The sequence below is a fragment of the Nicotiana tabacum genome, chromosome 4 (genome assembly GCF_000715075.1).
Source record: "Nicotiana tabacum cultivar K326 chromosome 4, ASM71507v2, whole genome shotgun sequence".
Taxonomy (NCBI): domain Eukaryota; kingdom Viridiplantae; phylum Streptophyta; class Magnoliopsida; order Solanales; family Solanaceae; genus Nicotiana; species Nicotiana tabacum.
In genome coordinates this window covers 140,411,581-140,416,821 of record NC_134083.1, presented here as the reverse complement: position 1 = coordinate 140,416,821, position 5,241 = coordinate 140,411,581, and the positions used below count along the sequence as shown (strand labels likewise).

At 35.9% G+C, this 5,241-nt stretch overlaps 1 non-coding gene across 1 annotated transcript; it reads left to right on the top strand.

Annotated features, from left to right (window-relative positions):
• The first annotated feature begins 4,895 nt into the window (after window positions 1-4,895).
• Window positions 4,896-4,968, top strand: TRNAF-GAA (transfer RNA phenylalanine (anticodon GAA)). Its single transcript has one exon. It is a non-coding gene; the product is annotated as a tRNA-Phe (tRNA).
• The last annotated feature ends 273 nt before the right edge of the window (window positions 4,969-5,241 follow it).

Sequence of the window (5,241 nt, the reverse complement as noted above, 5' to 3'; positions counted from 1 at the left end):
ACTCGAGGTCTGTTGCTGTTGGAAGTGGATGAGCGCCAATTCTGCTGGCGATTGGAGTTGCCAGTAGATTGATTCGGACGCCAATTATTGTTTTCATTGGGAGACTGTTGGTAGTTCCTTCGGTTGTTATTGCCATTGTAGTTGTTACTGCTATTATAGTTGTTCTGTCGTTGTGGATGGCGATTTTGCTGGTTGGATCTTTGGGTATATTAGGCTCTGATGACAGCAGATTCTTGTCGATGATGAAGGATAACTTCATGACTGCTTAGCTTGTCGAAAAGCTCTTCGAGAGTGATGGGTGTGTCTCTGGTGCGAATAGCAGCACTCATCTCATTGTATTCAGGACCAAGGCCACTAAGAACCATGATCACAAGGGCTACACTATCAATAGGGGATCCAGCAATGGCAATTTCATCAGCAAGGGCACATATCTCATTGCGATATTGAGCGACGGGCTTGGTACCTTTAACAAGGCGATTGAGAGAGCCTTGGAGACCATATACTCTTGTTTGCGACTTGTTTGCATACTGTTGAGTGAGTTTTTTCCAAGCAACATAGGCATTGGGCGCCGTGGCAACAAGGGGCGCAATAGTGTCATCAACTGACGCCATGATGGCATGTCGAATAAGGCTATCTTGTCGGAGCCAATTTTTGTAATTTGGGTCTGTGGCTGGCGGCCATGAAAGTGTTCCATCAATGTATGAAACAAGATCATATCCAAGAAAAAGCATCTCATGTTGTGCTTTCCATGTTAGGAAATTGCTGCTACCAGTCAACTTGATTGGAAGTTGAGAGGTTGGGTTGATTGTGACAAACTGGCTAGCCTGAGCGATTGGATTAATAACACGATGAGAAGGAAGAATAGATGAACTGGAATCAGTAGATGAAGTTGGCACAATTGGGGTGGTTACTGAACTTGAGTTGACAGTCATGGTAGCGAAGGGAAGTTTACAGAGATTCAAGAGAAAAGGATCGGGAAAAAAGAAACTCGTTAGAGCGTAAAGGCTCTTGATACCATAAAGAGATTCAAGAGTGAGTTTACAGTGAACTTCTTCATCTATTACATTGAGATTCTTTAAATATAAGATGGAGGAGCAAGGTTGCTCAGGTACAAAAGGAAAGAAGGATCTAAAGGATCGCAATCAAAGATATACATAAAAGAATAAGGATTGTAATCAGAAAAAATAAATTACAGAATAATGAAAAAGATTACAGTAAATCAAATATAGAAAAAGATTATGTTGCCTTATTAGGTCCTCGTTAGCATCCATTTGGACAACACTCAGATACATCTTCTAGCATCCGATTTAACTCATCCGAGTCCATTATTTGCCATGGATCCAAGACGAGCACGTTTTCAGGCACCTCCATCAAATATTTTCAATATTCCACATGCGCTGAATTGTTGCACATATCAGGCTGCGACCGATCAAAATTATTGAGCATGGCTGTGGCTTCAACAGAATATTGCCCATAAGTAGTATAAGTCGCCTCTGGTTCTACTGCTACATCAACCTCGGGTACACCATCCAATATCTGATTTAATTCGTCCAATTCCTTTCCATCCCATTGATACAAGTCATCTGGCACTGGTAGTTCTCGCATCTCAAAAGTAGTCCCTTCAGCTGGTTTGTCAACACTATTATTCATCACCATTGATTCTTGATGAAAATCTATGGTTCCGGAGTGTTCCAAATTCTTGCACATATTATAATAACCCTTGCAAGTATTAGTAGCCAACAAGTCATCAACAGAACTTGTTACCTCATCAGTTCCATCAGAATCATTATTCAACGTCGTGATTGTGGAAACTTCGGATGAATTATTAACGTGCTTCAGCTTCTTGATGGCGCAGAGAACATAATCTCTACATTCTTCGTCGAACTTGTTAAGAATAACCTTAGAAAGCTCGTACTCCTTCATGAGCCAATGTCCGTTTTTCTGATCTTCAACTTAAAACTTTTTATTCTTGTAAGACAAACTCGTCTTGGATCCAATATTAACCACTGAAGATGTGTTTCCCATATTTTTGTAGTGAACTGGTTTGTCCTTGTTGTCCTGTTTCCAAGTGTCCTTGTTTACGACAGCACGATGATACCTCGTGTTGCTTTTCTTCTTCAGCTTTGTGATAAAGTAGCGATAACTACTGTTGTCCTCATCATCACCACAGAGTACTCCATTATCATATATTTCCCAGGGTTCTTGTCAAGCGATGAATCGGTGGAACGGAAACTAAAACCCTCTTGACCAAGCTGTTGTAACTGCTCCATGAATCTCAACAAGAACGTAACTCTATTCTGAATAAGTTGAATATTTTACCTTGCAACCTTTGTATAACAATGAACAAACTGAAAGAGCGTACTCTAATAATTTGAAGAGAACGAATTAGGTTTGAGAGTATTATTACACTGAATTTATAGATATCTTGTCTGAGGTAACTCCCTTTAGGAAATTATTACTTAGGCAACAAGTAGGGCTTACATTAGTTCATTATATCTTCCGCCTGAAGTAAAAACTTATGGAAACTTTTCTTTTCCCAATCATATATGGAAAACTTTAATAAGGAAATAGTAGTAAAGAAAATTCCACTTAATTCGAACTCTATCTTTCCTTATATTATAAGCTAATTTTAAGTATTTGGTGTTTGTGACTTTTTTCCCATCCAAATAAGTTATTCATGGCTCCAGGGCATACATTAAATTTCTTGCAAGCGGTGTTGAAATTTGAAGAAGTAAACGAATAAAAAGAATTAAAGATATATAATGCAACTCATATTAATATATAAAATAAAATTCAAGTTATTATAAGTACTCTACTGGACGACGAGTTTTTATTTTTTTTAAAATATTAGTAATAGTCTTATTAAAAATAATACTAATTAATACTTCTTACCTTTTTTTATTTTTTTTATAAGGCACCAAACAACCATTTAAAACTCATCTCTCCACTTAATTTCAACTCTATATTTCTTTTATACTATAAGTTAATTTTATGTATTTGGTGTTTGTGACTTTTTTACCCAAATAGGCTATCCATGGCCCTACCTGATCCTACCATTTAATTTCAGAGTTATCTAAAAGATAAATAAAAATTGGACGACTCTCAATTAATTATAGGGGAAATGCATAAGTACTCCCCTGACCTATAGTCGGATTTCAAACTACACACTTAAACTTTGTAGGAGTCCTATTACCCCCTCCCCCCTAAAACAAACTATTTTAAAATGGAATAAATTTATCCTTAATTTGTCACAACCACATTTGTGTCGTGTGGTGGAGTACACGCGCCTCAATGTTTTTTACTACTAATTTTTTTTTTTGTTTTCATTTCTTTTCAATCTTCTCCTTTCTTTCTCTGTTTTTCTCTCGCCTCCATTATCAACAACCCTAAAAATCACCATTATCATACCTGCTTCAACCACACAACATATCTTTACCACTTCCAAAAGAAAATTTTGACTTCCACCATTTTTATTTTCACCAATCCCATAACCATAGAACTTTATTATATTAATACAAACATAATTTCAACTAATGCCGATCAATTAGAGTATAACATAAAAGAAAGGTGGATCTATTAATCCTCGAGAACTTCTCAGAGGATAGTACAAAAATAAAAAAATTTAGAATCATTGTCGCCGCCGGAGACAAAACCGTCGCCGGTGGTTTTGATACTTTCAAGTTCTAGAGTTGTCAAACCATCATTATCTTCATATTTTAATTCAATAGTTGGTAGTTTTTACTGGGTCTTTATTGTAGCCGCAAAAAGGGGGTTGTACGAGTAAAAATAAAAGTGGAGGAAGACGAAAATGGTGAGCTGGACTACATTTTTTTGTCGAGGAGTTCGCCGGAGTTCTTGTGGGAATTCCTTACAATAACTGAAAATAATTAAATGGGTTAGAGATTGTTTTATTAATAAAATAAAACTAATTATAATGTATCCAATTGTAAAAAGACATATGTAGACATTTAATAAATTTTAAGGCAGTTTTATGCTCTCACGCGCTTCCAAGAAAGTGAACACACTTTCTATGCCACGTCATCTCTCAAGGAGATATTTATTCTACTATAAAATAGTTCAGGGGTATAGGACCACCGCAAAGTTTAAGTGTGTAGTTGGAAATCCGGCTATAGATCGGAGGGGTACTAATGCATTTTCCTTAATTATAATGGAATTAAAAGTTCAATCACAATAAGAATAGAGTGAAAAAGGCAACCTATTCTTTAATGAAACTTGAATGTAGCAAATACACTTGATCTTAGTCAATAAGCAAAAGCTAAAGGGAACGTAAAAGTTTGATACATGATATTTGTCTAGAAAACAGAATCCCAACTCTGTGGAATAATGACGTTTGACATCGAGCAGTTATAGAAAACCAAACATAGTACAGTTGTCTGATAGATCTTTTGAAGAACTGATTAATCAGACCAGAATAAATATAGAGTCTTGTTCTACATATCAATACCAGCAACACTGAAATTATATAGTAAGAGAAAAATCCGTCGACTTTCAAAATCGTGAGGGTTCAATTCCCTCTATCACCAAAAAGACTATTTCACTCCCCAACTATTAATCTAACCCCCATTCCTTAGCGGCAAAATTCCTTATCTTTCTCATTGACTATATTCTCTTAAAAATAGATTTGAGCGTAAATGACTTTCTCTTATCATAAGTCTTGTGATATATATGATACACATAGAAATTAACATCTTTGAGCAAGGAATCCCTGGCTGAATGTTTTGCTATCAATATCATTACTCATACTGAAACTTACAAAGTCATCTTTTTAAAGATCGAAGAAATTCCCCGGCTTTGATAAAAAAAATCTACTTTTGGCCTTTTAGTTGACATAGACCCCAGTTCTCTAATAAAATGAGTACAATACATTATGAATAGCTGGGATAGCTCAGTTGGTAGAGCGGAGGACTGAAAATCCTCATGTCACCAGTTCAATTCTTGTTCCTGGCACATGATTAATTTGCATGGGTCTCTCTTCCCTCGAATTAATTTTTAATTAATTGGTATGAATCAACATTCATATACTTTTAGAGTCTAGATTAGAATAATAGCTTTATCTAGTTTGGCGAGATATACCCCATCTATATTCTATCTCCACTCTTTTTTTCTCCCACTCTTTCAAACAAATTTGAATACGTAATACATATTCGAAAGGTTAAATATGTGAATTGTTGAATGGCTCAAAAGTCGAATTCGAATCTTGGGGGATTGAAATAGATAAGA